This window comes from Scyliorhinus torazame, chromosome 24 (assembly GCF_047496885.1).
Source record: "Scyliorhinus torazame isolate Kashiwa2021f chromosome 24, sScyTor2.1, whole genome shotgun sequence".
NCBI lineage: Eukaryota > Metazoa > Chordata > Chondrichthyes > Carcharhiniformes > Scyliorhinidae > Scyliorhinus > Scyliorhinus torazame.
This window is the reverse complement of record NC_092730.1, coordinates 40,810,607-40,835,470: the sequence shown is the minus strand read 5'-3', so window position 1 is coordinate 40,835,470 and position 24,864 is coordinate 40,810,607. Positions and strand designations below refer to the sequence as shown.

Here is a 24,864-nt window from a genome sequence, read left to right as displayed (position 1 = left end):
CCACTAGAAACCCACTGGATTTTCCCCTTTGACTTGAGTCCTGCTCCCAGAGGATCAGTTCAGTATTTTCAATAATATTATATTTTGAATGCTCTGTGTCCAGAGAATTGTGACGCTGAAATTTCTCACACTTCTCTCCATTGTTATCTACTCTGCAGGTATTGACTACACCGTCTAATGGAGACATGCTCGTAGGGCTGTGAGATAGGTTTTCTTTCAGGCGTGAGGCCTCTTTTGGTCCATCAACAGCAACCGGATGCCTGCAGAGAAACTCGGAATACCGAGCCCCTCTTCCCAGGATGGACTTAATCAGGGACAAGGTGTTGTTTGAAGAGAGAATCAAAGGTCTGAAGAATTGGTCTGAGATTCCTGGCGTTTTGTGAAGAGAACAAGGTGGTGGAGCAATGTGACAATAGCAGGATACGAGTTTGGGATATTATCCAGTTTGTGCTGGGGGGCCTGCGGGAAGGACGTTGTCTTGTCTGCCCACCCAAGCTGAATGTTGGGATTGAGGTGGTGATCAGATTCCGAGAGGAGGGTGAAATCCTTTCACTGAGTTTCAAGCTCACAGTGCGGTTGAGTGTCTTGAGTTACAGGAAGATACAGACGGGATGGTCAAATGGGCAGAAAAGTGGCTGATGGAATTTAACGCTGAAAAATTAGATGTGATCATTTGGTAGGGGGTTTTCGCAGTAACTTCATTGCAGTGTTAATATAATCCTATTTGTGACAATAAAGAATATTATATTATTAATATAGGATTAATGTTAATGGCCTGACACTGGGAAGTCCTGAGGAACAAAGGGACCTTGGAGTGTTTGTCCAGAGATCTCTGAAGGCAGAAGGGCAAGTTAATAGGGTGGTGGAAAAGGCATTTGAGATATTTGTCTTTATCAATCGGGGCATGGATTACAAAAGCAGAGAGGTCATGGTGGCATTGTATAGAATGTTGGGGTACCGTGTGCAATTCTGGTCACCACATTATAGGAAATATGTGACTGCACTGGATGGGGTGCAGAGGTGATTCAGCAGGATGTTGCTTGGGATGGAACATTTAGGATATGAAGAGAGGTTGGATAGACTTGTTTTCTCTCTCACGCAGGAACAGAGATGACTGAGGGGTGATCTCATCGAGGTATACAAGATTATGATAGGTATAGACAGGGCGGATATGGAGCACCTGTTCCCTCAGTCACAAGGGGACACTATTGTTCTGTGATTCTGTTACAGATCAGGTCTTGGAGGTATCGCTGTTGTATTCCCAGGAGGCGGTGGTCTGATTCGGAGAGCAAAAGCTTCCATCGAGGACGGGGTTCTCAATAAGAACAAACTGGAGGTGTGGGATGTTAGAATCTGCTCAGCACTGATTCATTTTTATTCATTGTTGTGTCCTAGAATAAACACGTGGATTGTAGCGGTCCATTAAAAACAAAAATAGAATTCGGAAATTTCTGGCCAGTAACTTCACCATCTCCACGTTACATCACTCAGCATCCTCAGCTGCATCACATCTGGTCCACGTTTCCTCAGCAGAGAGCAGTTTCACAGCAGAGAGTACATTTCCACTGGAGAGATCGCAGTTTCTCAGCAGAGCGCACAGTTCACGGCAGAGAACACAGTCCCACAGCAGAGAGCACAGTTTCTCAGTAGAGAGCACAGTTCACGGCAGAGAACACAGTACCACAGCAGAGAGCACAGTTTCACAGCAGAGAGCACAGTCCCACAGCAGAGAGCACAGTTTCACAGCAGAGAACACAGTAACACAGCAGAGCGCACAGTTCACGGCAGAGAACACAGTACCACAGCAGAGAGCACAGTTTCACAGCAGAGAACACAGTCCCACAGCAGAGAGCACATTTCCACAGGAGAGGTCTCTCTCTGATACAGTGTGTGAGTTCTCCCTCAATGCTCTCACCTTCTGACCTATTGCTCACGTGCCCACTCCCATGGTGTTGAAGTGTTTCCCATCAGTCCGTTCAGAACAATCCTTCAGCTGATATGTTGGAAATGTAATTTGCTAACAGAGACTATATTTCCAACATTTCACAACTGGCTGCACATCTGGACCAATGGACAAATACAACCTTCGTCCGTTAGTTGTTGCAGATGTTAAAGGTCCATGAGGTGGTTTGGTGAAGTCGGGTCATTTGGCGAGTTGGCCGAGAGGTGAAGGTGATGCGCTGCTAATCCATTGTGCTTTGCATCTGCGGGTCTGAATCCATCCTCCTCGATGGTCAATTTGCTGCATCTCCGCGTTGGGCCACTTATTGAGGGTGCCCTGATGATTCATTCAGTGCATCCGGAACTAGGATGGAGTTTAGATTCGGAGTTCAACAGGCCTGAGGAGTGAATCTTCTTGCACCAATCTCTATACCGATATTCCTAATCCTCTGTCTGATAATCGATTTAAATCACGACACCAGCTTTGGGCAGGAGTTTGGCACCATGAAAACTTGCGGCTTCAGAAACTCCAAAACAGACGCCAGCTTCATCTGGGGCTCTGCTGGCAGATTTTGTCTTTCCAGAACCGGCCGCCCAGCCGTGAAAACAAGTTCATCAGATGATCTCATTACACTATAAGACGGAAGAGCAGAAGTGGCCTATTGGGCCCATCCTGTCTGCTCCACCATTCAAAGAGGATATGATTGACCTGATATAATCTTCAAACCCACTTTCCCGCCTTATCCCCATAATCCTTGATTCCCTTACTGATTTAATCTTGCGCATATTAACTTCCCCAGCCTCGACAAGTATTCGCTTAGAAACAATGTTTCCACAGATACACTATACACTGAGAGAACAAATTACTCATCATTTCTGATTTAATTGGGCGGCCCCTTACTCTGAGATCATTCCCTCTGGTCCTAGACTCTCCCACATGGAGAAACAACCTCTCAGCATCAACCCTGTCAACGCCCCTGAAAATCTATTGAATCAGTGAATTTGAATGGTGAGATTTATTCCCTGTCCCAAAGAGTATTTCAGGCGTCTGGATTCCCAATCCAGTGAGATAATCTTTCATCCCTCTGAACAAAAAACAGTTGATTCAGCTCATTATTAAACACCTTGGGCCAGTGGGCCGATGAATGGCAGATGGAGTTTAATTTGGATAAATGTGAGGTGATGTATTTTGGTAGCTCAAATCAGGGATTGACCTAATCAGTTACTAGTAGGGAGTTGGGGAGAATTACAGAACAAACAGATCTAGGAGTACAGGTTCACAGCTCCTTGAAGGTGGTGTCGCAGGTCGATAGGGTGGTGAAGAAGGCATTCGGAATGCGAGGTTTGAAGCTCAAAATGTTGAATACAAGAGTTGGGACGTCTTGTTCAAGTTGCACAAGACATTGGCAAGACCACACATGGAATATTGTGTTCAGTTCTGGTCACCCTATTTTCCGAAGGATATTGTTAAACTAGAAAGAGTGCAGAAATGGTTTACAAGGATGCTACCAGGACTTGATGGTCTGAGTGAAAGGTAGAGGCTGGATAGGCTGGCACTTTTTTTCCTGGAGCGTAGGAGGCTTATGGATGATGTCATAGAGGTCTATGAAATAATGAGGAGCATAAATAAGGTAATGAGGAGCATCTGGAACGGGCTGCCAGAGGCAGTGGTGGAGGCGGTTATCATTTTGTCTTTTAAAAATCAGTTAGACAGTTACATGGGCAGGGTGGGTATAGAGGGATATGGGCCAAATGCGGAAAAGTGGGTCTAGCTTAGTGAAAGAAACTGGGCGGCATTGACAAGCTGGGCCGAAGGGCTTTTTCCATGCTGCCAACATCTATGACTCTATGACTCTGTCTGTCTTCCTGACGACATTAGAATTTCCTCCACAGAATTGTATTGAACCGATTGATACATAATATATTATTCTATACTTGATCCAAGTCAAACAGATACTGCGGATTCATCAGGGGATAAACAAAATGCTAGGATGAGAGCGAATTGAATGAAAACAATGTTAGAAGGAATTATATTCCATAAAAAGCCCTGCAATGCTTGGATGGAAAGGTGGAACTATGAGCTGAGGAGGGAAAAATCGGCTGTCAGCAAGTTCCACCGGATTTCTGTATAAAACGACCGCGATAGGACTCGAACCTGCAATCTTCTGATATCATCATTCGATTCATCGAAGTCAGACGCCTTATCCATTAGGCCACGCGGCCACCGGCAGTGACGTGCGAGCCAATGTTTATCCCATGTGAATAAATACTGTGATCATATCTGTTTCCATAGAAACCAGTAAAATGCAGAAGGAGGCTATTCGGCCCATCGAGTCTGCACTGACACTCTAATCCTGCACCCACTCATGAGAGGGGAGGGACGGATTTCAGGTGTTGGAATGGGGGCCAGAGTTGCTCCATCGGACCCAATATTTCAGTAGAGGGCAGGTGCGTGAGCTTTCGGAGGGTCAGTACAGACTCGTTGTGCCGAATGGTCTTCATTTGCACAATAGGGATTCTCTGATTCTATGACAGCAGCGGGTTTAGGTGGCGAAGCGCTTGTGCCATACTTCCCACTCCTGACACCATGGAGAAATTCTGATCTCTCAAAGACTGGCGACCAAGGACGTGTAACAAAAAATAATTTATTTACTGTTTGAGCAGCTGCTCCAGGCTTGTGCTCTGAGCGCGATCCGGGGAGAACACCTGATCATTTTAGATGCGGAACACGTAATCACGTGACCATTCGGTCTGCACAGGCCTCCTTCTGTGCTGCCAGTTTCTGTGATTGAATTGCTTTAATTTGGAGCTGGACTGGGAAGTTCGGTGCTGTTCCATGTAAAGCAAAAATGAACTTCTAGGATATTTCCAATGTAACTTATTTTCTTCCGCAAACAATTGAATCAGTGAAATTGTGCGTTTCGGGAACTTGGATTTTCGAGTCTCTCAAGGCTTCTCTCCAAATCCAATGGTCATTTGTAAGGTAGATTAAACCGCTCCTCACAGAAAAACCGGGGCACCGTTCATCGCAGGAATGCAAGACCTTCCTGCAGTGATTCCTGGCCGGTTTTATAATGTTTTGTATGTTTTATAATGTTTCATGAATGACCTATTGAACCGAGCTGCGATGGTCGAGTGGTTAAGGTGTTGGACTTCCCCAGTTGGTTCGAGCCCTGCTCCCAGCGACTGTGACCGAAGAATTAATCGAAATTTTAGAAAACGGTTTGACACAAGGTTCGCTGCTCAGCAAATTATAATCTCCTCAGGAAGAGGGTCAATAATATTTCTGACAGCAGCCCGGCTAGCTCAGTCGGTAGAGCATCGGTCCCATTTAATCCCACGGTCGTGGATTCAAGCCCTATATTGTTTCATACTGGGTTCAAGCCCCATATTGGGCTCTTCCATCTCAGAATGTTGAGCTGACCGAACTGTTTTGATAACAGGAATACAAGGTTCTGTCCCTGGACTGGAAATCCAGAGGCCTGAACTAATCTTTCATGATAAGATTTGATAAATCTGGAATTGAAATTTCGTCTCAGTAATGGCGGAGAAAGGTTCTGATTCAGACGGATCACATTTCCACAACTGGGATCATATTTACACAACAGGGAATGATTTGACCCAACCACAGTGAGGATCTGTCAACGGCACAGTCACGGTTGCACGACAGAGAGAACAGTTAAACAGCAGAGAGCACAATTATACAGCAGCGAGCGCAGTTACTCGGCAGAGAGATCAGTTACACAGCAGAGAGCTCAGTTACACAGCAGAGAGCTCAGTTACGCAGCAGAGAGCACAATTATACAGCAGAGAGCTCAGTTACACAGCAGAAAGCTCAGTTACACAGCAGACAGCACAGTTACACAGCAGAGAGCACAGTTACGCAGCAGAGAGCATAGTGACACAGCAGAGGGCACAGTTACACAGCAGAGAGCACAGTTACGCAGCAGACAGCACAGTGACGCAGCAGAGAGCACAGTTACGCAGCAGAATTCACAATTATACAGCAGAAAGCTCAGTTACACAGCAGAGCGCTCAGTTACTCAGCAGAGAGCACAGTTAGGCAGCAGAGAGAACAATTATACAGCAGAGAGCGCAGTTACACAGCAGAGAGCACAGTTACACAGCAGAGAGCGCAGTTACTCAGCAGAGAGCTCAGTTACACAGCAGAAAGCACAGTTACACAGCAGAGAGCGCAGTTACTCAGCAGAGAGCGCAGTTACTCAGCAGAGAGCTCAGTTACACAGCAGAGAGCACAGTTACACAGCAGAGAGCGCAGTTACTCAGCAGAGAGCTCAGTTACACAGCAGAGAGCACAGTTACTCAGCAGAGAGCTCCGTTACACAGCAGAGAGCACAGTTACATAGCAGAGAGCGCAGTTACTCAGCAGAGAGTTCAGTTACACAGCAGACAGCATAGTTACTCAGCAGAGAGCTCAGTTACACAGCAGAAAGCACAGTTACACAGCAGAGAGCGCAGTTACTCAGCAGAGAGCGCAGTTACTCAGCAGAGAGCTCAGTTACACAGCAGAAAGCACTGTTACACAGCAGAGAGCGCAGTTACTCAGCAGAGAGCTCAGTTACACAGCAGAAAGCACTGTTACACAGCAGAGAGCGCAGTTACTCAGCAGAGAGCGCAATTACACAGTAGAGAGCGCGGTTACTCAGCAGAGAGCACAGTTCCGCAGCAGAGAGCACAGTTACACAGTAGAGAGCTCAGTTACACAGCAGAGAGCGCAGTTACTCAGCAGAGAGCACAGTTACGCAGCAGAGAGCACAGTTACGCAGCAGAGAGCACAGTTACACAGCAGAGAGCTCAGTTACACAGCAGAGAGCACGGTTACACAGCAGGGAGCTCAGTTACTCAGCAGAGAGCTCAGTTACACAGCAGAGAGCACAATTACACAGCAGAGAGCACGGTTACACAGCAGAGAGCTCAGTTACACAGCAGAGAGCACAGTTACACAGCAGAGAGCACAGTTACACAGCAGAGAGCACGGTTACACAGCAGAGAGCTCAGTTACACAGCAGAGAGGACGGTTACACAGCAGAGAGCGCAGTTACACAGCAGAGAGCACTGTTACTCAGCAGAGAGCTCAGTTACACAGCAGAGAGCACAGTTACTCAGCAGAGAGCTCAGTTACACAGCAGAGAGCACAGTTACGCAGCAGAGAGCACAGTTACGCAGCAGAGAGCACAGTTACGCAGCAGAATGCACAATTATACAGCAGAAAGCTCAGTTACACAGCAGAGAGCTCAGTTACACAGCAGAGAGTACAATTATACAACAGAGAGCTCAGGTACGCAGCAGAGAGCACAGTTACGCAGCAGAGAGCACAGTTACACAGCAGAGAGCACAGTTACAGAGCAGAGAGCTCAGTTACGCAGCAGAGAGCACAGTTACACAGTAGAGAGCTCAGTTACTCAGCAGAGAGCACAGTTACTCGGCAGAGAGCTCAGTTACACACAGAGAGCTTAGTTACACAGCAGAGAGCACAGTTACACAGCAGAGAGCACAGTTACACAGCAGAGAGCACAGTTACACAGCAGAGAGCACAGTTACACAGCAGAGAGCACAGTTACGCAGCAGAGAGCACAGTTACGCAGCAGAGAGCACAGTTACGCAGCAGAATGCACAATTATACAGCAGAAAGCTCAGTTACACAGCAGAGGGCTCAGTTACTCAGCAGAGAGCACAGTTAGGCAGCAGAGAGCACAATTATACAGCAGAGAGCGCAGTTACACAGCAGAGAGCACAGTTACACAGCAGAGAGCGCAGTTACTCAGCAGTGAGCTCAGTTTCACAGCAGAAAGCACAGTTACACAGCAGAGAGCGCAGTTACTCAGCAGAGAGCGCAATTACTCAGCAGAGAGCTCAGTTACACAGCAGAGAGCACAGTTACACAGCAGAGAGCGCAGTTTCTCAGCAGAGAGCTCAGTTACACAGCAGTGAGCACAGTTACTCAGCAGAGAGCTCAGTTACACAGCAGAGAGCACAGTTACATAGCAGAGAGCGCAGTTACTCAGCAGAGAGCTCAGTTACACAGCAGACAGCATAGTTACTCAGCAGAGAGCTCAGTTACACAGCAGAAAGCACAGTTACACAGCAGAGAGCGCAGTTACTCAGCAGAGAGCGCAGTTAATCAGCAGAGAGCTCAGTTACACAGCAGAAAGCACTGTTACACAGCAGAGAGCGCAGTTACTCAGCAGAGAGCTCAGTTACACAGCAGAAAGCACTGTTACACAGCAGAGAGCGAAGTTACTCAGCAGAGAGCGCAGTTACACAGTAGAGAGCGCAGTTACTCAGCAGAGAGCACAGTTACGCAGCAGAGAGCACAGTTACACAGTAGAGAGCTCAGTTACACAGCAGAGAGCGCAGTTACTCAGCAGAGAGCACAGTTACGCAGCAGAGAGCACAGTTACGCAGCAGAGAGCACAGTTACACAGCAGAGAGCTCAGTTACACAGCAGAGAGCACAGTTACACAGCAGAGAGCACGGTTACACAGCAGAGAGCTCAGTTACTCAGCAGAGAGCTCAGTTACACAGCATAGAGCACAGTTACACAGCAGAGAGCACGGTTACACAGCAGAGAGCTCAGTTACACAGCAGAGAGCACAGTTACACAGCAGAGAGCACAGTTACACAGCAGAGAGCACGGTTACACAGCAGAGAGCTCAGTTACACAGCAGAGAGGACGGTTACACAGCAGAGAGCGCAGTTACACAGCAGAGAGCACAGTTACACAGCAGAAAGCTCAGTTACACAGCAGACAGCACAGTTACACAGCTGACAGCACAGTTACTCAGCAGAGAGCACAGTTACACAGCAGAGAGCACAGTTACGCAGCAGAGAGCTCAGTTACGCAGCAGAGAGCACAGTTACACAGCAGAGAGCACAGTTACACAGCAGAGAGCTCAGTTACTCAGCAGAGAGCACAGTTACTCGGCAGAGAGCTCAGTTACACAGCAGAGAGCTCAGTTACACAGCAGAAAGCACGGTTACACAGCAGAGAGCGCAGTTACTCATCGGAGAGCACAGTACGCCGCAGAGAGCACAGTTACGCAGCAGAGAGCTCAGTTACACAGCAGAGAGGACAATTATACAGCAGAGTGCTCAGTTCCGCAGCAGAGAGCACAGTTACGCAGCAGAGAGCTCAGTTACACAACAGAGAGCACAGTTACACAGCAGAGAGCCCAGTTACGCAGCAGAGAGCACAGTTACGCAGCAGAGAGCTCAGTTACGCAGCAGAGAGCACAGTTACGCAGCAGAGAGCTCAGTTACACAGCAGAGAGCACAATTATACAGCAGAGAGCTCAGTTACGCAGCAAAGAGCACAGTTACGCAGCAGAGAGCTCAGTTACGCAGCAGAGAGCACAGTACGCAGCAGAGAGCTCAGTTACACAGCAGAGAGCACAGTTGCACAGCAGAGAGCTCAGTTACGCAGCAGAGAGCACAGTTACGCAGCAGAGAGCTCAGTTACGCAGCAGAGAGCACAGTTACGCAGCAGAGAGCTCAGTTGCACAGCAGAGAGCACAGCTACGCAGGAGAGAGCTCAGTTACACAGCAGAAAGCACTGTTACACAGCATAAATACATTTAATTGCCTATCTTTGTGCAACAGAAAACCCCGTTTTCCTAAATAACCAGTTTGTCCATCTCAGTATCTTGCTGGTTTGCACTGCACCTCTGCTGTGTGTCATTGTGTGTGTGTGTCCTGATATTCTCTTCCTGCTTTCCTGTGTGTCTTTCTCTGTCTGTTACAGCTGTGCTGAAGTTCCGTGTTATTGTCCAGCCAAAGTGAGCTTCACAACACTTGGGTTTTCGTTTAAAAAAATAGTTATCTGGCTGCCTCAGAGCAGTAATTGCGAACACGGCGGACCTAAGGAGCGGAGTGGCGCAGCGGCAGCGTGCTGGGCCCATAACCCATAAACCAACCTCTGCTGTTTATATTCTCACTCACACCAAAAGTAAACATGTCGCTATCACCGCGCATCCGCCTTTTCTTTTCAGTAAATTAGTATCAAAGTGTTGCTTCCAGTGTGATCCGGACATTTGTCATTTCACATCACTGGGAAGCTCAAAGTAACGAAATCGGGAAACTCTTCAATTGACTCTCTCTGAGGGAAACAGACAATATCTGCTGTGGTGTGTGAGTTTTATTGGTGCCAATATCACATCTCCACTGACTGAAATGGGTTATGTTTTATTAACACAGTCATATCATTTGATAAAGATAGAACCAGGTGTTTTCCAATGTTTCCAATTCCTTTAACAAAGCGAAGGGGAAATGTTTATATAATAACTTCCAGTAATACCCCACAGAGGGTATAAGGACAAGGTAAGGGCAGCACGGTAGCATAGTGGAATTGCTTTGACAAAACATTGAATTTTGGACACTAAAGGCAGTTCATTATGGCCAATCCACCTAACCTGCACATCTCTGGACTGTGGGAGGCAACCAGAGCACCCAGAGGAAACCCATGCACACGCAGGGAGGATGTGCAGACTCCGCACAGATAGTGACCCAAGCCGGGAATCGAACCTGGGCTCTTGGAGCTGTGAAGTACTTGTGCTATCCACAATGCTACCGTGCTGCCCTAGATAGTTTTTTGAAGAATAAAGGGATTAAGGGTTATGGTGTTCGGGCCGGACAGTGGAGCTGAGTCCACAAAAGATCAGCCATGATCTCATTGAATGGTGGAGCAGGCACGAGGGGCCAGGGGCTAGCTCCTGCTCCTAGTTCTTATGTTCTTATGTTCAGTCTGACTTAACATTTTAGGCACCATCACTTGCAGAATTTGCACAGCTGTCCGCGCTGCACAATCTGCTTGTTCATTACCAACGTCAACTGGGGTCGGAAATATCCGCGGGCAGAAGGAGGGCCTGCAGTAGGTCATTAACTAATCCCCGGTGGGATATTACCGTGCCGGCCGAGATAAGGAATTACCTATTCTTCCAGAGCTGTGGGTTTGCTGTCGTCGAGTGTTAATCGTTTCAGGGACCTCAAAATATTTTATGTAAGTGCCGTCTGGCGTGACTTGAAGTGCGTACTCTGTTGGACCTGAATGATCCACTGTCCTCCTTACCAGAGGCCCCAGATACTTGGCATGGTACTGGTCGTGGACCTGACGTGTAATATGAGGGCCCACAGAAGCTGACTGTGGCCATAAATGTGGTGGTATTGTAACAAAATCGGCTGTACCTTCTTTTCCCGTGACTGTGGCTGCAACCTTGACTGGCCATTCGGTCCCAATTAACGGCCGGTATTTGTCCTCCAACTCCCTGTTTTTTCCGGTTCTGTCATAGACCAGGGTAACGTGGTGCAGTGAATGTTCAATGTCTAACGTCCACCACTGGGGAGTGATAGAAATATAGCACTGTAGTCTCATCCTCCATGATTGAACCGTTACCCCTTCGTCTCCGCACTCTAGCTGTAGCTGGAAGATACACAGTAAATCTCGGGCCAACAAGTTACAGTACAATCCAGTAGTCACCACAAACTGATGATCCGCAGACTTATTCTCATAAGTGGCTGTCACAGGTTCAGAAATAGGATACTCGCAAAACCTGTCCTTGAAACCTCGACAAATGCTGGGTGTGGTCGGATAGTGGTTGTCGAAGTTCTGATTGCACCGAAGACATGGCTTCTCCAGTGTCGATTACAAATGGGCAGTGTTGATCTCCTATCTGCAGAGAAATAATAGGTTCCCTGTCCGATTGGAGAGCCCTTATGACTAAATTAGCTAGTCAATCTTTGGTTGGGAAAAGGTTTGCCTGGGAGAAGTCAGTGTACCTCGTCTGTCCTCCCCTTGGTTGGTACCCCCTCCTTTGGGTCGGGTAGTCTCCTTCTGCTGCCCGTCTTTTAAAGGGGCATTCCTGTTGCCAGTGATCTGCACGGCCGCAATTAAGACATGCATTGTTCCCTCTATATCTGCCTCGTCCTCTTTTCCCAGTAGACCAATGGCCCCTCAGAGGGGGCGGCAGTTGTGAAGCTGTTGGTGCATACGTTGGGCCATACAGAGGAGCTGAGGGTCCATTTGGCTGGGTTTGATATCCTACCCCATGTTGATCCACCCACCCAAGGTCACAATATTGGGGTTCCAGCTGGTAAGCCACCGTATCTGCCGCTGGTTGGGGTCTCAGATCATCCTTTTTCATTACATACTCACTCTTAATAAGAACATAAGAACTAGGAACAGGAGTAGGCCATCTGGCCCCTCGAGCCTGCTCCGCCATTTATTGAGATCATGGCTGATCTTTGTGGACTCAGCTCCACTCTCCGGCCCGTACACCATATCCCCGAATCCCTTTATTCTTTAGAAAGCTATCTATCTTTTTCTTAAAAACTTTTAAAGAAGGAGCCTCAACTGCTTCACTTTGCAAGGAATTCCAGAGATTAACAACCCTTTGGGTGAAGAAGTTCCTCCTACACTCCGTCCTAAATCTACCTCCCCTTATTTTGAGGCTATGCCCCCTAGTTCTGCTTTCCCCGACCAGTGGAAACAACCTGCCCACATCTATCCTATCTATTCCCTTCATAATTTTATATGTCTCAATTAGATCCCCCCCCCCCCCCCCGCATTGTTCTAAACTCCAATGAGTACAGTCCCAGTTTACTCAATCTCTCATCATAATCTAATACCCTCAACTCTGGGATCAACCTATTGAATCTCCTCTGCACTCCCTCCAGTGCCAATATGTCCTTTCTCAGGTAAGGAGACCAAAACTGAACACAATACTCCAGATGTGGCCTCACCAACACCCTATACAATTGCAGCATAACCTCACTAGTCTTGAACTCCATCCCTCTAGCAATGAAAGACAAAACTCGATTAGCCTTCTTAATCACCTGTTGCACCTGCACACCAACTTTTTGCGACTCGTGCACCAACACACCCAGGTCCCTCTGCAGAGCAGCATGTTTTAACATCTTACCGTTTAAATAATAATCCATTCTGCTGTTATTCCTCCCAAAATGGATAGCCTCACACTTGGCAACATTGAATTCCTTCTGCCAGACCCTAGCCCATTCACCTAACCGATCCAAATCCTTCTGCAGACTTCCGGTAGCCTCTGCCCTTTTTGCTTTACCACTCATCTTAGTGTCGTCTGCAAACTTTGACACATTTCACTTGGTCCCCAACTCCAAATCGTCTCTGTAAATTGTGAACAACTGCGGGCCCAACACTGACCCTTGAGGGACCCCACTAGTTACAGGTTGCCAACCAGAGAAACACCCATTTATCCCCACTCTCTGCTTTCTGTTAGTTAACCAATCCTCTACCCATGCTACCACTTTACCCTCAATGCCATGCATCTTTAGTTTGTAACTGAGCATCCTTCCTGGCCTACACCCTCCTTCCAATAACATCTGACCGCCCTGGCCATCTGAGAAGGGTCATTCTCTGAATAATTCATGTTATTACATTTCACGGCAGCAGCCACGGAAGGTGCTAGGCAATGCATTAACATAGCACAATATTGAGGGGAATTCTGACCATTTTGGTATGGCAAGTTGCCTGTCTGCCCACGGTAGATTTCATTAAAACGTTCCAGAAATTCCTCTGGCTCTTCAGTCTTTTTAGGTTTGAGGTCTAAGATAGCAGAAATGTTTATGGGCTTTTGTAATGTGACATTCAATGCATTCATGATTTGTGCCCGTCTATCATCGTCCAAAGCATGGGCTTGCTGAAGTGCGGCGTGGCTAGCATAATTCAAGTGATTGAGATGATTGCTGTACTCTGCTGGGGTTAAACCCTGCTGGACTAGGGCCCAGATGTCCCGAGAATCAGCTTGATAAACTGAAATGGTAGTTCTCAGATAATCCACGAAAGCAGCAGGAGATTTCTTCCTGTCTGGGATTGCAGCCAGAATAGCCATCATCTCACTGGGTCTCCATGGGAAATAAACGTCTATCGTGGGCTGGGCGGCCGCCGTTACAGCATCAGTGTTTGGTATTTTCCGAATCGGCAACTGTCTCAGAGTCTCACTAGCGGGCGCTCTAGCGGATTCCTCTGGCTCTTCAAAGACTTTGACGTCCTTCCCTGCGACTACGGGGAGCTCCAGCTTCTCAGAACCATTCCCATCCTCTTTCTTTGTTCTCATACTTTTCTGTCCTACCATATCGGTCTGAAGGGATCTAGGTGGTATGCGTGATTGTTTCTGGATATGATCAGGCCTCTCTCTCATCGTCCGAGATCGTGTCATAGACACTAACTGGGCTTGTTGAACACAGCTCCCCTTCTCTAACAGACGGTGAAGGTGCTGAATTAGGATGCAAGCTATCAACCGAAGGGGCTGGAGAGGCTGACATGATTTGAATCTGGGGAGCAGTGACTGGATATAAATTATGATACCCTGCTGGTTCCTGAATTAGTGCAGACAATGCTACTGGTGCAGTCGGGACTCTACCCGACATGGTCCGATTTTCTAGGTGCTCATCTGCTTCTGACAATGCAAGGACAGCCATTGAACTACGTAGCTAATTTTTTTTTCTCGAGTCCACCCTCTCTTTACTTGCGCGTTTTTTGAATGCACACTCCTTTTTCAAGATCTCCAGAGTTTTCTGGTTCCCCTTTCACTTATTGGAATCCCCATTTTACGGGCATTTTCTTGCCAATTTAAAAACATGATCTTATCCCTCTCATGTTGACAATATTGTCTCCATAATCTAATTAACTCTTTAGCTTTCATACTTTGGCTATCTTCTTTAAAAAAAATAAAATTATTTGCCTATTTATGACCAATGGCAATTTCTGCTACTGGGCAAAATTATTTAAAAGGTTTTAACAGTGTTCTTTTAAAACTTAAAATGTTTGAAAATTTAAATTGAATTACTGCAACCTGCAAGCTTAGGTCTGATCACAACACAGAACTGAATTTACGATTTGCTTAACACAAACTTGTATAACTTTTACAACTTAATTAATTCTTTATCTCAACATTTTTTCTTTTAACAGGTTTTTCTTACCATAAGACCATAAGACATAGGAGTGGAAGTAAGGCCATTCGGCCCATCGAGTCCACTCCACCATTCAATCATGGCTGATTTCAACTCCTTTTACCTGCTCTCTCTCCATAGCCCTTAATTCCTCGAGAAATCAAGAATTTATCAACTTCTGTCTTAAAGACACTCAACGTCCCGACCTCCACCGTCCTCTGTGGCAATGAATTCCACAGACCCACCAATCTCTGGCTGAAGAAATTTCTCCTCATCTCTGTTCTAAAGTGAGTCCCTTTTATTCTCAGGCTGTGCCCCCGGGTCCTAGTCTCCCCTGCTAATGGAAACAACTTCCCTACGTCCACCGTATCTAAGCCATTCATTATCTTGTAAGTTTCTATTAGATTTCCCCTCAACCTCCTAAACTCCAATGAATATAATCCCAGGATCCTCAGACGTTCATCGTATGTTAGGCCTACCATTCCTGGGATCATCTGTGTGAATCTCAGCTGGACGCGCTCCAGTGCCAGTATGTCCTTCCTGAGGTGTCGTGCCCAAAATTGCTCACAGTATTCTGAATGGGGCCTAACTAATGCTTTATAAAGCTTCAGAAGTACATCCCTGCTTTTACATTCCAAGCCTCTTGAGATGAATGACAACATTGCATTTGCTTTCTTAATTACGGACTCAACCTGCAAGTTTACCTTTAGAGAATCCTGGATTAGGACTCCCAAGTCCCTTTGCACTTCAGCATTATGAATTTTGTCACCGTTTAGAAAATAGTCCACTCCTCTATCCTTTTTTCCAAAGTGCAAGACCTCGCACATGCCCACGTTGAATTTCATCAGCCATTTCTTGGACCACTCTCCTAAACTGTCTAAATCTTTCTGAAGCCTCCCCACCTCCTCCATACTACCTGCCCCTCCACCTATCTTTGTATCATCGGCAAACTTAGCCAGAATGCCCCGAGTCCCGTCTTCTAGATCGTTAATATATAAAGAGAACAGCTGTGGCCCCAACACTGAACCCTGCGGGACACCACTCGTCATTGTGGTTGCCATTCCGAAAAAGAACCTTTTATCCCAACTCTCTGCCTTCTGCCTGACAGCCAATCGTCAATCCATGTTAGTACCTTGCCTCGAATACCATGGGCCCTTATTTTACTCAGCAGTCTCCCGTGAGGCACCTTATCAAAGGCCTTTTGGAAGTCAAGATAGATAACATCCATTGGCTCTCCATGGTCTAACCTATTTGTTATGTCTTCAAAGAACTCTAACAGGTTTGTCAGGCACGACCTCCCCTTACTAAATCCATGCTGACTTGTCCTAATCCGACCATGCACTTCCAAGAATTTAGAAATCTCATCCTTAACAATGGATTCTAGAATCTTGCCAACAACCGAGGTTAGGCTAATTGGCCTATAATTTTCCATCTTTTTCCTTGTTCCCTTCTTGAACAGTGGGGTTACAACAGCGATTTTCCAATCCTCTGGGACTTTCCCTAACTCCAGTGACTTTTGAAACATCATCACCAACGCCTCCACTATTTCTGCAGCTATCTCCTTTAGAACTGTAGGATGTAGCCCATCTGGGCCCGGAGACTTATCAATTTTTAGACCTCTTAGTTTCTCTAGCACTTTCTCCTTTGTGATGGCTACCATATTCAACTCTGCCCCCTGACTCTCCGGAATTGTTGGGATATTACTCATGTCTTCTACTGTGAAGACTGACGCAAAGTACTTATTCAGTTCCTCGGCTATTTCCTTGTCTCCCATCACAAAATTACCAGCGTCATTTTGGAGCGGCCCAATGTCAACTTTTGCCTCCCGTTTGTTTTTAATGTATTTAAATAAACTTTTACTATCATTCCTAATGTTACTGGCTAGCCTACCTTCAAATGTGATCCTCTCTTTCCTTATCTATCTCTTTGTTATCCTCTGTTTGTTTTTGTAGCCTTCCCAATCTTCTGACTTCCCACTACTCTTTGCCACATTATAGGCTTTCTCTTTTGCTTTGATGCATTCCCTGACTTCCTTTATCAGCCATGGCTGCCTAATCCCCCCTCTGATAACCTTTCTTTTCTTTGGGATGAACCTTTGTACTGTGCCCGCAATTACTCCCAGAAACTCCTGCCATTGCTGTTCTACTGTCTTTCCCACTAGGCTCTGCTCGCAGTCGATTTTCGTCAGTTCCTCCTCAATGCCCCTGTAGTTACCTTTATTTAACTGTAACACCTTGACATCTGATTCTACCTTCTTTCTTTCAAATTGGAGATTGAATTCGACCATATTATGATCACTGCCTCCTAAGTGCTCCCTTACTTTAAGATCTTTAATCAAGTCTGGCTCATTACATAACAGTAAGTCCAGAATGGCCTGTTCCCTCGTGGGCTCCATCACAAGCTGTTCCAAAAAGCCCTCCTGTAAACATTCAATGAATTCCCTTTCCTTGGGTCAACTGGCAGTATTATTTCCCCAGTCCACCTGCATATTACAGTCCCCCATGATCACTGTGAACTTGCCTTTCTGACATGCACTTTCTATTTCGTGGTGCATCTTGTGCCCCTGGTCCTGACCACTGTTAGGAGGCCTGTACATAACTCCCATTATGTTTTTTTTGCCTTTGTGGTTCCTCATCTGTACCCACACAGATTCCACATCATCCGACCCCATGTCGTTTAGTGCGATTGATTTAATTTCATTCCTAATTAACAAGGCAACCCCGCCCCCTCTGCCCACATCTCTGTCTTTTCGATAGGTTGTGAATCCCTGGATGTTTAAATGCCAGTCCTGAACCCCCTGCAACCATGTCTCTGTGATGCCTACCACATCATACCTGCCAGTCACAATCTGGGCCACAAGCTCATCTACCTTGTTCCATACACTGCGCACATTTAAATATAGCACCTTTAATTCTCTATTGACCGTCCCTTTTAGTTTTCTTAGTGTGGTGGACCTTGGTTTACTGAGCCTTTCCATACACCGTGTCATATTTTGTGGGATGGGGACTATTGTAACCTTTCCTGAGTTCTGTCTTTTCGTGCTTTTTTGTATTCCTAAGCAGCTACGCTTCCCACTGATTACTTCACCGCTTGGTTCCCTGACTTTTCCTTCCCCGCCAATCTTTAGTTAAATCTATTGACCACCCTATTTACTCTTTTCGCCAGAACACTGGTCCCAGCTCGGTTCAGGTGGAGACCATCCCAACGGTATAGGTCCCCCCCTGTCCCAAAACTGATGCCAGTGTCCCATGAAAAGGAACCCCTCATTCCCACACCACTCTTTCAGCCACGTGTTAACTTCCCTTATTCTTGCCTCCCTATGCCAATTTGCACGTGGCTCGGGCAGTAATCCGGAGATTATGACCTGTTTTTTAATTTGAATCCTGGCTCTTTATAATCTCTAAACAGGTCCTCTTTCCTAGACTTGCCTATGTTGTTGGTACCGACATGGACCACAACAATTGGATCCTCCCCCTCCCTCTCCAGTATCCTTTCAAGCCGGTCAGAGGTGTCCCGCACCCTAGCACCGGGCAGGCAACATACCATGCGCGACTCTTTATCCTGCTCACAAAGGATACTATCTATCCCCCTGATAATAGAATCCCCTACAACTACAACTTGCCTATTTACTCCCTCCCCTTGAATGGCCTGCTGAACCATGGTGCCTTGGTCAGCTGATTCATCCTTCCTGCAACCCTGTTCGCCATCCACACAGGGAGCAAGTGCCTCATACCTGTTGGACAGAGTCAAGTGCTGAGGCTCCTGAGTTCCTGACTGCTGGTTCCCTTTACCTGCCTGACTTGCAGTCACATCCTGCTGTCCCTGGCCACTAGCAGGATTTAAACTACTTACTCTGACAGGTGTGACTGCCTTCTGAAACACTGTGTCCAGGTAAGTCTCCCCCTCCCGGATGTGCCTCAGTGTTTAAAGCTCAGACTCCAGCTCATCAACTCTGAGCCAGAGCTCTTCGAGCAGCCAACACTTACTGCAGATGTGGTCGCTGCAGCTCGCAATGGGACCTGCCAGCTCCCACATCAAGCAGCTCAAGCACATCACATGACCAGCCATCACTAATTAATTGATTAGTTTAATTTAAGTTCATGGTGGGGGCAGCTTCAGCCAACATTACAGCTAACATTCACAAAAATGTTGGCTGCTATCAATGAGGGAGCAGTTAGCTGCGGTGATTTATACCGGAGCAAAGTCAACTGTCATCTCCAGATTTACACTTTTTTAAATGGTGTCAGTGAGTTACTTTAAGTTTCTATTAATTCACAAATAAAATGAGATCAACATTATTTCAAGTAATTCAAACTTAAGATTCTGGCAATTTCAATCAATTGCTTGCTCAAATGATTAACTTATGTAAAAGAGGGGGAGAAATCCACTGGCTTCCTTTACCTTTTACTTACTTCAAAACGTAACTTTGCTGGAGTTTCACTGATTCGAAAGAAAGGTATCCAATTCCACCACAAGCTGCAACTTTGCTAGGGTTTCAGTGACTCGAAAGAAAGGTATCCAATTACACCACAAGCTGCCAGCTATCTCAAGCTGCTGTTAACCCTTTGAGAGACTTCTGCTTTAACTAACATGCAGCATCCAGTTTGTTTTAAAATGTATCTTTTCTCGCCACTACAGTCCAAGGATACAACTTTAGCTTAATGAACGATAGTTTCAAAAACACTCTCGTGGAACTAAACCGTCTTTCCAGATGTCCCATCAGTTCATCAAAAACACTCGTAGAACGGAACCATCTTGCCAGATGTCCCATCAGTTCAATTTTCTAATCGCCAGACTGACCTTTGATTTTGTCGAGACGATCTTTCCGTACCAACCGCGAGTGACCAGGGGAGAAGGGGGGAAAACAAATGTGTGTCATTTTACAGTTACACACATTGTGGGCCCGTTTCCACTTTCCTTGTCGAAAATCAGTCTAATTCTGATGTCGCAGTTGGTCGCTAACCGTCTGGAGAAATCCCGGGTTTCCGGCACCAAATGACAAAACATTGAATTCTTTACCCGTTAGTCTGGCCTCAATAAAACTGGAGATGGATTTGTAGGCATAGTATTATTTATTTTTAACCAACTTGCAAGTCTGAATCGCATCACACAAACCCAGAACACAAGCTGCCTCCTGGGACTTCCGAATCGAGTGCTATTGGAGACAAAGGAATCTCTACAAATACATTCAAATGACATCAAGTTTCACACACAGATTCCCATTGGTCATCCTATACCCCTCCTGACCTGGCAATACATCTTAATTGGCTCACTTCTCATTCCTTACCCCTGGATCTCTTGTTACCCAGCATCCTTTTCTCCTCCTACACCAGACACACCTCCCCCTTTCGTGCCATGCTTTCTGAAATCCTTTGTCTGTGAACTCACTAGGATTAGACTGGCCTACATCTACATTACTGTAACTAATACATTTAAACTAACTATTTTATATCACATTCATCAGCTTCACAGTTCCAGGGTCCCAGGTTCGATTCCCGGCTGGGTCACTGTCTGTGCGGAGTCTGCACATCCTCCCCGTGTCTGCGTGGGTTTCCTCCGGGTGCTCCGGTTTCCTCCGACAGTCCAAAGATGTGCAGGTTAGGTGGATTGGCCATGATAAATTGCCCTTAGTGTTGGTTGAGGGGGGTTCTTGGGTTATGGGGATAGGGTGGTGTGGGCTTGGGTAGGGTGCTCTTTCCAAGAGCCGGTGAAGACTCGATGGGCCGAATGGCCTCCTTCTGCACTGTAAATTCTATAGAGAACAATATCCAATAATAAACCACTACAGAAACCGAGATCACAGTTTCGCCAATCGGACGGATGTGAACAATCCAACCAGACTATTTCGAACAAGCGGAGATTCCTGCCTCCAGCCACCTCACTTTCTCCAGCTCTCTTCCTCAGCTCGAAACACACGAAATCACGCAAACGCCTCCGACCAAATTATTATTGCGATGGTCGGGAATCGACCCTGGATCAACTGCTTGGAAGGCAGCGATGCTCCCAGTATCCCTCCATCACTTACTGCCGAATATTGAGTCCTTTTGATGCTTTGCTTTGTTTCGTAAACAACGTCTTACTATGTTTCTGTTATTTCACTCCAATTTAAAATGCTCCTGAATGAAAGTGTCCGTGTCGCACTGCTCCCGGTCAGCCAGGAGATGGCACCAGTCCACAATAAATGTTTTTACTTCTGATGTTCTGTGTGTCATTACATAGGACTCTTGCTCTGGCCTGAGACCTCACCTTGTCCTTGTGTCCTGATGCTGCCGTTTGCACCCTGGTTCAGTAATCATAGAATCCCTCCAGTGCAGAAGGAGACCATTCGGCCCATCCAGTCTGCACCGACCCTCGGAAAGAGCACCCCAACACGGCCCAATCCCCTAGAACCGTTTGGATACATCAGGTGTCAGTCTCCTCTGGAGACGAGGGTTCAATCCCACTCCTGACATTGACATTGATTCTCAGCTGCGATAAAATGCCAGAGGTCCCGTGTTCAAAAACCCGGATGGTGTCATTGACTGAAATCGGGAGGAGGTTTGAGCTCCAGGGAAGTTATTGCAGCGAATATATCAGTGCAGAACACGTGAAGAAACGGACAGGGTATTTAAAGGTCGTTTGATCATGGTGTGGGATTCTGAATTGATCCTCAAGTAAAAACAGCATCCACGCAGCTGGCTGAATACAATGGTTATTTGTACCTGATAAACCTTTGATTTGACAAACGCGCTTGCGGGATGAGGTGGCCGAGTGGTTAAGGGGCCGGATTGCTAATCCATTGGGTGGGTCAGACTGGACTGGAAACTGTAACTCTGTTTCTCTCTCCACAGATGCTGCCAGACCAGCCGAGTTATCCAACATTGTCTATTTCTGTCGCAGGATTTTATGAAGAATCCCCATCGCGGCCTTGCCTTTGTGCTCGGCGTTTCTATTTATTTATTTAGTTCTGTATTAGTTTAGAGTACCCAATTATTTTTATCCCAATTAAGGGCCAATTTTGCGTGGCCAATCCACATACTTTGCACATCTTTGGGTTGTGGGGGTGAAACCCACGCACACATGGGAAGAATGAGCAAACTCCAGACGGGCAGTGACCCAGGGCCGGGATGACGCTTCTATTTATAAAGACTGGTCCCGTATGGGCACTAAGGGTAATTTGGCCAATCCACCTAATCCACGTCTTTGCACTGTGGGACCCACGCAGGCACGTGCAGAACGTTCAGACTCCGCAGAGAGAGTGAATCGAACATGGGAGCCTGGCGCTGTGAAGCCACCGTGCTTTGTGCCCAGAGAAGTTATTGCAGCGAATATATCAGTGAAGAACACGTGAAGAAATGAAAACGACATTTTAACACCGTTTCACCATGGTGTGGAACTGATATATCAAATAAAAAACCGCACGCTCGTGCACCCAGGTAACTGGCTGAATGCAATGGTTGTATGCAACCCCGATAAACCTTTGATTTATTTGCTGAACAAGAATTTCCCCATCTCCGCCTTAAACATAATCAATGTCCCGCTTCCGCGGCCTTCTGAGGCAGAGTTCCAAAGTCGCACAACTCTCTGAGAGGGAGAAATCTCCTCATCTCCGTCCGAAAAAGAGCGACGTCCTTGTTTTTAACTGCCCAGTAGTTCTGGTCTCACCCACGAGCAGTGAGATTGAACCAACTGTTTGGGCAGCACGGTAGCACAGTTGGTTCAATATTCTCAGATAATAATATGGAAGCGGCCAACGTGCCGCTCGAACCCTCGATGCTGGGAGGTAGAGCCCCATGCTCTACCGACTGAGCTATCCGAATGTTTGATGAAACTGCTCAAAAATATAAACTGAGCGGGTAAATCTGAAACATTCGGACAAATTGTGGTTTGAACGGAGTCATTTCGGGAACATTCCCACAGAGAGAAATTCCTGGAACCAGCGGCAGAAAAACATCCTGAGCCTGACGTGATTTGAACACGCAACCTTCTGATCTGGAGTCAGACGCGCTACCGTTGCGCCACAAGCCCAAGCTCAAGAACTGTGCTTTTCTCCTCATACATTTATGTTTTATTTACACCCAACCGTGCGAAAGAAACCCAAGGAAGTTCGATTGAGGGATAATAAAGGGCCCTGAAATAAAGCAGCTGTATCACGTGGTTAAGGTGATGCACAATAATCCATTGTGCTCTGTACACGTGGCTTCAAATCCCATCCTCGTCTGTAACGTGTCTGTTGTGTCTCTGTTTGGTCCACTTCATGAGGCTTGAGTGAAAACGCTGTGGATTTTTAGCTTTTGTCGGAGGGCTTGGGCAGTGAATAGTCGAACACTGTCCATATTATTTCACTCCTCGCTGTACTTGCCACTAAATTCCGAGTGAGAAACTTTCTCTTCCTCAGTTTGAAACTCACAAAGAAGTGCAAAAATTGCGAATTTATTATTGCGATGGCCGGGAATCGAACTCGGGTCAACTGCTTGGAAGGCAGCTATGCTGACCACTATACCACCATCGCTCACTGATTAGAACGTATCCTTTTGGTTCTTTAGATCAGTTTGATTTACTGTTTCGTAACAAATACTTACTTTGCGTAAGTTATTTCACTCCAATTTAAAATGCTCCTGAATGAAAGTGTCCGTGTCGCACGGCTCCCGTTCAGCCAGGAGATGGCACCAGTCCACAATAAATGTACATTCTATGTGTCATTACACAGGACACTTACTCTGGCCTGAGACCTGAACTTGTCCTTGTGTCCTGGATGCTGCCATTTTCATCCTATTTCAGTAATCATAGAATGCCTCCAGTGCGGAAGGACGCCATTCGGCCCATCGAGTCGGCACCGACCCTCGGAAAGAGCACCCGATTTCGGCCCAAACGCACCTAACCTTTCGAATACGTCAGGATGGCCGAGCGCAGGTCGCAGTCTCCTCTGGAGGTCAGGGCTCGAATCGCACTCCTGAAATTGACTTTTCCTCCGCGAGGCACCATCCAAACCTGGAACCCATCCCTAACAGCACTGTGTGTGTACATACACCATATGGACTTGCAGCGGTTCCAGAATCCCCTCACCGCCCATTCTCACGGTCAATTAATATTAGACTGTTAATGTTTGGCCGAATCAGCGACAATCACAGCCAGAGAGACCTGCAATAACCCTCAGAGCAGGAAAGGCAATTCAATGTCCTTTGACCCAAAACCAAAATACTGCGGATGCTGCAAATCTGAAACAAAGACAGAAAATGCTGCAAATATTCAGCTGATCCGGCAGCTTCTGTGGAGAGAGGAACAGGTCGTTCCAATGAAAGGTCAGGATCTGAAATGGTAACTATTTCTCTTTTCACAGATACTACAGATCCGTACAGTATTTCCAGCATTCCCTTGTGATTAGCTGAACATCCTCAGACTCTGTAACTTCGTCCGGTAAAGTGTCTGTTCACTGAAGAAAAATCTGGACTCAAATCCCAGCCCAGCCTTATTCCGTTTGACCACCTGTGCGATTGAGAACTTCCTCCACAACAGGGGGAAATGTGTTGCATTTCTAGTCGGAAAATATGCCTTTTGCAGGTTTCAATTCAGTAGAATATCTGCAGAGATTGTAACGCAAGGACTGATTTCAGCTGCCATCATCCAGTTGTTAAATCTTTCCACTAGAAATCCACTGGATTTTTCCCTTTGACTTGAGTCCTACTCCCAGAGGATCAGTTCAGTATTTTCAGTAATATTATGTTTTGAATGCTCTATTTCCACAGAATTGTGACGCAGAAATTGCTCACACTTCTCTCCATTGTTATCTACTCTGCAGGTGCTGACTGCACCATCTAATGGAGACATGCTCACAGGGCTGTGAGAGAGGCTTTCTTTCAGGCTTGAGACCTCTTTTGGTCCATCAACAGCAACCGGATGTACGCAGAGGAACTCGGAATACGGAGCCCCTCTTCCCAGGATGGACTTAATCAGGGACAAGATGTTGTTTGAAGAGAGAATCAAAGGTCTGAAGAATTGGTCTCA

General features: G+C 46.6%; 3 non-coding genes across 3 annotated transcripts; all 3 read right to left on the bottom strand.

The window, feature by feature from the left end:
- Positions 1-4,075: 4,075 nt before the first annotated feature.
- Positions 4,076-4,164, bottom strand: trnar-ucg (transfer RNA arginine (anticodon UCG)). The gene is given in 2 exon segments: positions 4,076-4,111; positions 4,128-4,164. It is a non-coding gene; the product is annotated as a tRNA-Arg (tRNA).
- Positions 4,165-22,815: 18,651 nt separating this feature from the next.
- On the bottom strand, positions 22,816-22,887 carry trnaw-cca (transfer RNA tryptophan (anticodon CCA)). Its single transcript has one exon. It is a non-coding gene; the product is annotated as a tRNA-Trp (tRNA).
- A 412-nt stretch (positions 22,888-23,299) lies between these two features.
- On the bottom strand, positions 23,300-23,371 carry trnag-ucc (transfer RNA glycine (anticodon UCC)). Its single transcript has one exon. It is a non-coding gene; the product is annotated as a tRNA-Gly (tRNA).
- Between the last annotated feature and the right edge of the window lie 1,493 nt (positions 23,372-24,864).